This window comes from Engraulis encrasicolus, chromosome 10, assembly GCF_034702125.1.
Source record: "Engraulis encrasicolus isolate BLACKSEA-1 chromosome 10, IST_EnEncr_1.0, whole genome shotgun sequence".
Taxonomy (NCBI): Eukaryota; Metazoa; Chordata; class Actinopteri; order Clupeiformes; family Engraulidae; genus Engraulis; species Engraulis encrasicolus.
Window position 1 is genome coordinate 20,419,815 of NC_085866.1, and position 12,070 is coordinate 20,431,884.

Below are 12,070 nucleotides of genomic sequence, written 5' to 3' on the forward strand. Positions count from 1 at the left end.
AAAACAAGTGTAATTAAATATCAATTTCAAGCAAACCTGGCTATCCGAAACAATGTATCCGCAGCCTGTCCATGTAAAGAAACGGTGTGTCTGTCGCGAAACTTTGTTTGACGCATTCCATCACCATGGAAACCCCCCCACTACATTAATTTCTTTACCCTCCTGGCAATGGCATGGCTTGCACAAATTACGTTTCTTTTATTACAGCAACAGTAACTCCTTCAGTTCATAATCAATATATAGAAAGTCATATGATTCAATATTTTTGGAACATTTGTCAAGATCCAGTCCCCCACATTCTGTCTAGACATCGTCTCGCGAGACTGAAACAGCGTTCCAAGATTCCAGTGATGTGTTTATTTACAGGTCATGTTACAGGTCCGGTATGACCATAGACGGCACACTTTGCGCCCATGCCAAAATACAAATGCATTAACCTAAGGATGAATGATGTAATATGCAACATCATAGTATGAAGCCTTTGTAGGGTTGGTTACAGTCAGCAGCCTGTGGCAGCAGTGTGCCGCTAAAGTCGCCCCAAAATAAAGTCACCACTCTGCGGCAGAGAACTGCATCGCCATGGGTTACCTAAAATTGATTGAGATTGAAAATCATACCACGGTCGCCAAATCATCAGCCCTTTTCACAAATTCACCGTGATTATTGGACCAAATGGATCGGGTAAGTCTGCAGCGTAATTAGTTTTCGTTGTCTAGTCATAATCACAAGACTGTTTCCAACCACGGTATGTAACGCATTGTCTTTTAGATGAATGGCCACTGCAATGGATTTCGTTTTGTGAGAAATCATTATTCTGACAGTGCAGCATGATGCAGGGTAGTGTGGAAGAACTGCAGGCTACAGCCTATGATTTCTTACCAGTGCCACACCTCCTTTGGGCGCCATAGGCAGCAAGTGCCATAGTGGTGGTTGCAGTTGTGATAGCTTTACCATACCTATATTACAAATAAAAATAAATCAATACATAATATCAATAGTTGCCAACAGTGCCCTGTGACGTTCATAACTGCTGTCTAATTATTACTACAATATAACAGCTATAGGTTACATTTTGTGGTTATTTGCATGGTTATTGTTCCAAACACTGCAGGCAAATCCAACTTGATGGATGCCATCAGTTTTGTGCTGGCAGAGAAGACCAGCCACCTGCGCGTCAAAACCTTGAAGGACCTCATCCACGGCGCCCCGGTGGGCAAACCAGCTGCCAGTCGCGCATCTGTGGGCATGGTGTACTGCAGACGTGGGCAAACTCAGGCCCAGGGGCCACATGCGGCCCACTCAGCCATTTCATGCGGCCCTGAGAGACTTTTCAGGAAAAAAATGCAGTTTCATATGGCCACTCATTCTTAAATTGGCTACCTAAAACAAGGGTCTTGGAAACCTAAAATACTAAAGTCTACATCTAGAAACAATTAGCAGGAATGGCATAACTGACAATAGTGTAATTATGTCGGCGTGCACCTTTTCTTATTATTGGCACGGGCAAGTTGCCTACGACATCCGGCCCTTTGGTCAACTTTCTAAACCCAATGCGGCCCTTGGGCCAAAATAATTGCCCACCCCTGGTGTACTGCCAGGAGAATGGAGACGAATGCACCTTCACAAGGGTCATCATAGGTAGCATTGACTGTCATAAATGTCTTGTCTCCTTTTTGATGTGGCAATGATGCAGTGATGCTTTTCTATTTTCTCTAATTGTAGAAGGGCAAAACATGACCACCACCATCACACCATATTAGGGCAGTCAAAGGTAAGCGGTTAGGTCGTCCGACTTGTAACCCAAAGGTTGCCGGTTTTCGACTCCCAGCCCACCAGGTTGGTGGGGGGAGTAATTAACCACTGCTCTCCCCTATCCTCCTCCATGACTGAGGTACCCTGAACATGGTACCGTCCCGTCGCACTGCTCCCTTGGGGCGCCATTGGGGGCTGCCCCCTTGCACGGATGAGGCATAAATGCAATTTCGTTGTGTGCAGTGAACACTAGTGTGCTGTGGGGTGCTATGTCACAATGACAATGGGAGTTGGAGTTTCCCAACCGGGCTTTCAAAAATATTACAGTTATCATTACGTTAAATATTCATTTCAAATAGTCATTTCAGTTCTGAGGGCAGAACGCCGAAGCGCATAAAAAAATCTATGCATGGTGCAACCTTTTCTCACTTTTAAGGTTGACATGTTAGCCATTAAAACATGCCTACTGTCTTACACTTATACTGTTTGTATAAGTGACTTATAAAAACAAACAAAATCAAACATTTATTCGGTGTGTATTCACAAATTTCTTGCTCACAAGCCAATAAGCCATTTGTTATTGACACAATTATAATAAGGACCTAGCAAACCCTTTACAATTGTTATACATCACTTATACAGACAATAGATAGGGGGGGGGGGGTAACAGCAGTGGAGCAGACAGGAAATTAATGGGGAGAGACAGACCCGGGCCAGAATCGAACCCAGGTTGCCGGCGTAGTAACCCAGTGCCCTACCATAAGGCCATGGCAGGGCCGATTCTAAAGTGTTACCGTGTTTTTAGTCCTCAGGTTCCTCCTCTGAGTATCGCATCAACAATAAAGTGGTGGGTCTCTCTGAGTACAGCGAGGAGCTGGAGAAGCTGGGCATCTTGATCCGAGCCAGAAACTTCCTGGTCTTCCAGGTGATACACTGTACCAAATACCCCTTTTTTGCCATTATTTTACAGGATAGTGAAGGTTATGACAGGAAGTGAGTGGGGAGAGAGAGACGGGGAAGGGTCGGCAAAGGACCCGGGCCGGGAATCAAACGCCGGTCGGCCGCATAGCAAAAGAGTGCCTTACCATTTGCCACCATAGGGCCATGGGGCCACCAAAACATCTCTTAGTAGAATAAGATAAATCAAACCCCGCCGACCTAATACAAAAGAGTGTGCTCAAGTTCGGTCTCCTATGATGGCGTTACGCCCTCCTTCTCCTTCTCTGTCTTTGGCGTTTGGTGGCAGCTTTCATCAGATGTGTGCTACAGCCATTTACAGCACTAAGGGAACTCAATTTCTTCTCAACCTACAGTCCCCTAATGGTCTCCTAACCTAAGGTCTCCTATACTGCCCTACAATTTCAGAACGCAGTATAATTCAAAATGCCAAACTGAGAAAAAAGGCTTTAAAGTTTCCTTTCTGTCCACGCGACTGTGTTGGAGGTAAAGTGGTGATGACACTTCCATATAATACTTTTTTATGGTGAAAATTTATGCACACAAGAAAAAAGCAAAAAAACCAACATTCTCATTACTTTTTAGCTGAAAAATCATTATACTGCGCTCTGTTGTGGTATTACTGTCTACAGCAAAACCACGGTGTCAATGGAGAAGTGCAGTATAATTCGCAGTATATACTGCGTTCTTGGCTAGTACGACGTAACCTCCTAAAACCAAAAAGCGCAGTATAATCAGTTTTTTGCGTTTTTTTCCGAAACGGGACCAAGTTGGGCCAAAAAATTTTAACACAAGAAAAAGAAGGTATTTTAAAGCCAATTTCCGGTCTAAACCCATTTTCGACCATTTTCAAGATAGGCCTACTGCGTTCTGATATTGTAGGGCAGTATAGGGGCGTTAGCCTGATTTCACATGGATCCCGGAAAAGCACGGGCTTGTTTTATCTTACTCTATTCGAAGATGTTTGACTGTACTCCCACCTCTCCCTCAGTGTGCATGCACACGTGGCGCACGTACAGTAGCCCTACCAAGCAAAAAGGCAGTAACTGCATTGTTATAGAACGTTAGTTATCATGATTTAAATGACAAATATCAAAATATGAAGCTAATTAAAATGATCGATCTACGAAGAAAGTGCTAATGTAGAGTAGATACCTAACTTAGGCTATACAACTGAAGTCATTTTTCTCAGTTCGGGAGCTATGCACAGTTACTGCCTTTTTACTTTGTACGGCAGAGTAGCTGACAGCAAAACTAAAAATAAAGTTTAAATGTGATATTATACAGATGAGAATAACAATAATTATCTAGAATATAGAATACTGTATATGAGTGATTCTCTAATTCGCCTACACTTTTAAGTCCGTGGATTTTATTTGGCAATTCCACTAACTATTAACTGCATCCAATGATGTTTTGGACATTAGAAAACATTTATCTTTCATATAATACAGAAAGTGTAGACATAGCATTATTTCCCTCAGCAAGAATGAATATTTAATACTGGTTTTGGGCGTTTTCATGCCGTCCTGTTTTCCAGATGTCAGATTCAGTCTTCATATTAGCATGTAAAGAAACTTGTTTTGCCCAAGACGATTGCAAATGTTGATTCACAGTAATCATCACAATATGACAAAACTGTCAGAAAGACCACTGTCCTTTCCATTATACATGAAATTTGCCATTTTGTGTGTGTCCACGAAAACTGTGTTAACCGTGTCACGGTCTGAAACCTCCTCCATAAATCAGTAATGGTTTGGTCTTAGGCCATACGAATAACATCACGTGATGTCATAACCTCTTTGGCAGGATACGGGAAGACTTTTTGGTAAATTTTGAGCTCCATCCTTCCATAATTTAATCCATTCTTTTTCATGTTCTCATAGTGGGAAAATTGCCTGTCAACTGTGTTATCAACATATTCATAAGAGTCTGAATTAGAAATCCCGGTAACACTTTATTTTAGGGATACATCTATTAGCACTAATACATACAATATTAATGCCTGTATAAGTAACTTGTAAGGCATGTACTAAGCAAAATAAGACAGTTGTTAAGCATTTGTTCACAAATGTCTTGTTCATGCACAATAAGGGATTTATTACCAATATAACCTTAGTAAGGACCTAATAGACCTAGATTTCTATTTATGAGTAAGCAGTAAGGGTCAGAATACAATGTGTATAAGCTTCTGGTACACTGTGTGAACAAACCCTGAACAGTGTGAAAACAGATGTGGAATAAGGGTCCCTATTCTAAAGTGATGCATTGCTCAGCCCAGATGGCTTAGGGCCCCCGCACTACCTAGGGCCCCAACACTACCTAGAGTCCCCCACTACCTAGGGCCGACTCTACCCCTCATCCCGCTCCCGGGAAGCAAAGTGTAAGACCATTTCTAAATCTACATGAGTCTCATTACATATGTATTCTCACTTATTCTATTCAATGAAATATAAAGTGATTGGAAGCATTATATAGCAAGGATTGGACGTAAAATTCTCAATGACGGTGGGTGGTGAGATGTCATTTTTTTCATACACCAATTAGTTTTCATTGTAAAAACCCTACAATAAATGCAGAATATATAATAATATAATATAATATAATATTATAATATAATATAAATATAAATATAATATTCCGCATCTGTTTTCACACTGTTCAGGGTTTGTTCACACAGTGTGTCGGGAGCTTATACACATTGTATTCTGCCACTTACTACTTACTAATAAATAGAACTATAGGCTTACTGGTCCTTACTAAGGTTATATTAGTAGTAAATCCCTAATTGGGCATGAACAAGACATTTGTGAATACATGCTTAACAACTGTCTTATTTTGCTTAGTACATGCCTTACAAGTTACTTACACGGGCATTAATATTCTGCCCTACAATCTTAGAACGCAGTAACTCTGAAAACGGCAAACTGAGAAAAAAGGCTTCAAAGTTTTCCATATGGCGCGATAACTGTGTTGTCGGTAAATTGGTGGTGACACTTCCTGGTAATGCTTGTTTAGGATAGAAATTTAATGCACACAAAAAAAACCCCCAAAAAACAACATTTATGTGTCTTTTTGCCACAAAAAACAGAGTTACTGCGTTCTTGGCTGGTATTACTGGCACAAAATGGAGTTACTGCAGGAGTTACTGCGTTCTTAGCTTGTATTACTGTCTACTCCCAAACCAGTCCCATTGGAACGTGCAGCAGTAACTCGCCGATTTACAGCGTTTTTGTTTAACCTTTTTTGGGTCATTTTTGCACTTTCAAAATGAGTTTTCTCCAAAACGGAACGGTGTTGGACCACCATTTTTGGACACAAGACAAATGAGGTAGTTTAGAACCGATTTCCGATATAAATTTTTTTTCGACCATTTTGAGTTACTGCGTTCTAGTATTGCACGGCAGTATTGTATGTATTAGTGCTAATAGATGTATCCCTAAAATAAAGTGTTACCGAAATCACATGTAGAAAAACACAGATAAAGCATACAGATACATGAATTGATTAAGGTGTTGTGGTGGAACTTCTGAGGTCCTCAGTTAGCACAACACCATAAAAATGGCTGAAATGTCAACTGTGTTACCGTCAATGGTGTTACAATTAAGTATGACAGTCAGGGTTGCCAGATGAGGCTGATGATTTCCAGCCCAAAAAATGATCAAAATCCGCCCTAAAAACCTGCCCAATTCTATTGATTTATATGGCAGTGGGAAGGTTTTTCTGATAGATGCCATTTTTACCCGCACACGGCCATCATAAGCAGCCCAATTGGGCGGGAACCAGCCCAATCTGGCAACACTGATGACAGTTGAGGAGGAGTATGTTTTTGCCAATTTATATCCATATTGACAGACAAACAAACAAAATAATTTGTGTTCTAGGGAGATGGGTTTGTCTGCTCTGTTTTTTCTCCTAAAAAAGTGCCGACTTGTTCCCCTGCACTGTTGACCGTAACACAGTTGAGTAACACGGTTGACTGTTTTGAAAGTGTTTTTGCGCTATTGATCCCTTATGTGTTGGAAAAATCCTATGAACATACACTAGGGATTATCTCTGGAGAAGGAAGTCTTCTGTAAGGAGGGTGACTATATTCAAATCAGATGTTACAGGGATTTATGATGAAAAATGTGTCAGTCTGTATCACAGTGACTCATAAAATCCTACTTATGAAGCTCAACAATCACATTTTCTATATCAGTTGCACAGATTAATGACAACATTGCTGCTAAGGGACATAAGCACTTTCAAACATATATTGTTTCAACTCTGTAGTATTTTTATATATGTTTGAAATGACATAGTATTTGTCCATAACACTGTTGACAAAATAATTAAGCAAATGTTCGCTTTCATTAGAGTATTTATCAAATGATTTAAGATTAAGCTTGGCAATTTGTTTGTTTGGAAACTTAAATATATACACTATGTAAACATCTAGGTCATTTAGTTGAAAAAAAATACTGATAATTGACATTTTGCTTTTGCTAAAAGCGTAGGGGAATCGTAGAATCACTCATATGTTGATGTATATATTTTAGGTTATCCACTTTGCATCAATTTTTTTCTTTATTTTGTTGTGCACAGACGCAAAAAATAAAGAAAAAAATTGATGCAAGGTGCGCCCCCCTTTTCTTTGATTCTAAGTATTCATTTGGGACAGCACCCTTAAAAGTTATCAAGAAACCTGAGTGAAGCCTGCTACCTACTTGATTGAGGTTATCCACTTTGCCATTGCAGGGCTGTGCAATATAGGGCTGGTCTTCCATGTTTTGTAAATGACATGAAGATCATGAACATTGTGATTACCCCTATTTGTAGTTATTACAGTGAGTTTAGTTCTAACAAAATAGCAGTTGTCCCTATCTTCACCTCTGTCTTAATGTGGATGTGGGTAATTACTCTTTACAGTCAGACAAGGTCTTGCTTGAGTTTCTTTTAATTAGGCTACTCATGCTCGCCTAAACCACAAGGTGTTTGCTGCTACTATGGTCAGGGCAGCTTTGACTGGGCCCAGGATAAAGTCATCTGAATGACACACATCCCCCCCCCCCAAAAAAAAAAAAAACATACAATGTAGTGAGAACCCAATTCTGGCCGCCCCTTCTCTCTGGGCCCGGGACAGCTGACCCCTTTGAACCACCCCCCCCCCCCCACCTGTCAGCTTCCCTGGCTGTGTTTACAGGCATGCTGCAGATATGTATCTACAATAGAAGACATTTAGCAGGGGCACTGCCATGACAGAGATCAGCTTTACCTAAGCAGTATATTATTACTAGCCTTGGATTAGTCCCTTGTTAGTGCCAGTCCCACTGAATTATCCAAAGTGTCCCTCACTCTGGTAGTACTCCTTCACAGAAAATGTAAAGAACATCGCAGCGGAACGCGAGGAAGCCAAGCAAGAAAAATAGGAAGTATAGTAGGTGTTTGTTTTTGTTATTATTGTTATCTTCGCTGTAACTATTTTTTTAGATGACTCAACCATTCAATTTTATGTCAAAGCTACGTTTGTAGTCTCTCTCCATTCCTCTGACTGTTTTTTTTCCATCGCTGAGCGATATCAGAGGCTAAAAGACGAGGTGGCGCAGGCTCACGTTCAGCTGCAGCTCTTTAAGCTGTACCACAACGAGGCCGAGATAGAAAAACTCAATCGAGAGCTATCCCACCACAACCGAGACATCGAAAAGGACAGGGAAAAGATGGATCACATCGAGGAGGAGCTGAAAGAAAAGAAGAAAGAGCTGGGCAGGATGATGAAGGAGCAGCAGAACGTGGAGAAAGAGATAAAGTAAGACAGTAGAACATGGAGAAAGAGGTAAAGTGAGGCCATAGAACCGAACGGCTCTTGTACATCATTGTGGCAAGGGGGCAGAGAACCAAAACTTCAGGTTGCCACACAGTCTAGTAAAGCAGCCTGTCATTCCACATCTCATTTTGCTGTAACTTACCAGTTTTTTTCAATTGCTAACAAGCACCTACCCATACTATGGATACTTTTTCTAAACTCTTAACACAGACTACCACCTACCAAACACAATTGGCTAAACAGTTAATTTTCTTCTCAAAAGCACACACTGTTAAATATACACAAAGTACTCATTTCGAAATAGATCACATCATTTTCTGTACACACTCACTTTACCAAAACACTAGAAACATGGCTCAAAATGAAATACGTCTGTCAAACAATAACACTTGTTTTCATTTCACAAGGTACATTGAGTCAATCAAATTACACAAGACTTCAAAACACTGGCTATTGTCAACATTACAGAAGCTGCATAGACTTTTACGTTTCAATTTTACAGGTAGCCTATTGCACACATTCAAATCACGCAATTCACTGTTTTCACTAAATTTCCAAAGGCAACAGGACTCGGACCTCATGTGTTGTTGACCATTCAAGATGATTCCGGTACGAAGTATTTTTTTTCACTGTGGACGTATTACAGGAGGTACAGTAGAAATACTGTTTATAGTATGATAGAACATACAAAGTTTTGCAATGTTACTTACAGTGAACAAAATATCATGAAACAAATATATATAAAAGCACAAACAAGACGGTTGCCTAGGGCGCCAAATGTCTTGGGAGGATAAAGCCTAAAAGTCCACACAGAATTAGAATGTCACACAAAATACTTAAAACATTACAGTAAACCTAACACTTACAGTACAATGCTGTCAATGGTATTCATGGCCACTCAGTATATGTAGGTACCACAGATCTTAGATCAAATTGAAGACACTATGCTTACAGATGCGAATTTTGAAATTCACAAAAGGAATGGGGGTGCTTCCCAAAAGCATTTTCATTCTGTGATTGTGAGACAACTTTTTACTTTTTCAAAAACTGTTGTCAAAAACGGTCAACAGAACCAAACAACTAAAATTGGAGGGTTTTCTTCTACTTTTATCAATAATCTGTCATGTCATGTAAAGGCATTTTACTGAAATAAGGATTTGGATGTTGTATTTCCAGTTTTGACACACTGTGTGAAAGCATTTGAAAATAAGCCATAAAAGATACATTGTTTTGTTGCTGTGGTTATCCTGTGTGTAAAGGAAATGTTAGCATTTTAGAAATGCATTCATTGACTGCTAATTGTGTGAAAAAGGCATGTAATGTGTCAACTGCATGGCAATGGAAAGCCCTTGGTGTGTTAAATGTGTTAAGAGTTTTGCAAATGTCACTGAGGATTGGACAAAAGCTTGTAGCAATTGAAAAAAACTGTAACTATTACTATGACAACTAAGCACATCTCTTGCAGCCTTCAAGAAACAACTGAAGACCTTCCTCTTTCGAGAGAATCTACTAGACTAATGCTTGAGCTGGCCTTGCCCCAGGGCAGACTCCTGATATGATGTTTAGTTTAGTTTAGTTTAGTTTGTGTGTGTGTACTCATTATTTACTCTTTATATAAAATAAAATAAATAAATAAATACATTTTAAAAAACCCTCTTTGCAACTGCACTTGTTGTTCTGTATATCTCCTGTGCACTTTGTATTTGCTTGTGATGTTGGCTTGATTATGTCCTCTTTTGAAAGTCGCTTTGGTTATAAAGCGTCTGCCAAATGCAATGTAATGTAATGTAATTACAGCGTGCCACAGGAGGTACTGCGTGCATTATGGTGCTACGTTTTCAGTCCCTTTTTATGTATGAAAGGCAATTTTACCAGTCTAGTTGTCACTATACATTACTGGTAAATGTAGCCACAGTACAAATGTATGCATGCCTTCACAAAGACTTAAACTCCCTCAGGATATTATGTGCTTCTGAAGACAAACGTGTCTTCTGAGTTCAAAAGCAGAACTCGGGTCTCCTTTTGAAGACAGTCTGAATTGTTTTCCATTCCTTTAGCTGTAGCTGTTATTTGATTGAAGTGTTAACTCTTGTCTTGGTGGTTGCTCCTTTCACTCCAAACCAAATCCCCGTTGGTCTCCCTAGAGAGAAGGATGCAGAGCTTAATCAGAAGAGGCCGCAGTACATCAAAGCCAAGGAGAACATGGCGCACAAGATCAAGAAGCTGGAGGCGGCCCTGCAAGTCCCTGCAGAACGCCCAGAAGATGTACAAGCAGCGCAAGGCAGACATGGAGGAGCTGGACCGGGAGCAGGGGGACGTGGAGAAAGCCCGGCAGGAGTTTGAGGAGCGCATGGAGGAGGAGGCACAGAGCCAGGAACAGGATCTCCAGCTGGAGGAGAACCAGGTGAGGAGAACAGGAGGAGAAAAACTAGGCGAAGAGGAGGAGAACTAGGGGAGGTGAAGAAGGATAACTAGGGGAGGATGAGGAGGAGGAGGAGGACCAGGTCAGGGGGAGAAACAGGTGAGGAGGAGGAAGAGAACTAGGGGAGGATGAGGAGGTGAGAGGGGGCCAGCAGAGCCAGGGTTAGGACCGGAGGAGGAGGAGAACTAGGGGAGGGGGAAGAGGAGGACCAGGTGAGAGGGAGAAACAGGTGAGCGAGAAGCAGGGGAGCTAGGTGAGAATGAGGAGGAGGACCAGATGAGGAGGAGGATAACTAGGTGAGGAGGAGGAGAAATAGGGGAGGGGGAGGCGCACAGCCAGGATCAGATGAGGAGGAGAACCAGGCGAGGAGGAGGAGAACTAGGTGAGGATGAGGAGAAGGACCAGGTGAGGGGTAGAAATAGGTGATGAGGAGAAACAGGTGAGGAGGAGGAGGAGAACTAGGTGAGGAGGATGAGGAGGTGAGAGGGGGGCATCAGAGCCAGGGACAGGGCCTCAAGCTGGAGGAGAACCAGGTTGGGACAAGAAGGTTGTATTGTATTACACTGGTACAGTGGTTCTTAACCTTTTTTGAACAAATGTCGGCTGGCCCTCATCATAAGCCTTGACCTTGACCTTGACCTAAGAAGTTGACATAAGCCTGCCAATGCACCCCTTAGTATTAAAACATGCAATGGGCTAATGCACCCCACTCTCAGCTGAATCTTACTCAATGCCCCCATAGGGGACTCTAGAGCCTCTGTTGAAAAACTATACGAGTACTTCTATTCTCTGAACGAGGCGGGCCAGGACTGGCAGTCACAGTGGGTCATAGGCATAGGCGCATACTGTACAGCTGGGTGGTATACATGGTTAAGTGATAAACCAGACTTAGTTAACCTACGCTGCAAGAAGTGGTAAATCTGCTAATACAGGGGTTCCCAAACTTTTTTCCCCGAGCACCCCTTGAACGAATATTTTGGTGTGCTGATGGCCGCGCAAGTATGAATTCACTGCTCATTCACTACATATTAAGCACCGTCGATTTTGGGAATCCTCTCTTCCAATAGTCTTGGAATTAAACTACGCTTCAGCTCGCGCACCCCCTTATGGCAGGCACGCACCCCAGTTTGGGA

At 41.6% G+C, this 12,070-nt stretch overlaps 1 protein-coding gene and 1 pseudogene across 1 annotated transcript in view; one reads left to right on the forward strand and one right to left on the reverse strand.

Moving 5' to 3' along the window:
• The window catches only part of ribc1 (RIB43A domain with coiled-coils 1), a 22,623-nt gene extending 22,361 nt beyond the window's left edge, over nt 1–262 (reverse strand). The window contains exon 1 of the mRNA XM_063208339.1: nt 37–262. The gene's annotated coding sequence lies outside the window, so the exon portion shown is untranslated. The remainder of the gene's footprint in view (nt 1–36) is intronic.
• Nucleotides 263–405: 143 nt separating this feature from the next.
• Nucleotides 406–12,070, forward strand: part of LOC134457408 (structural maintenance of chromosomes protein 1A-like) — a 46,032-nt pseudogene continuing 34,367 nt past the window's right edge.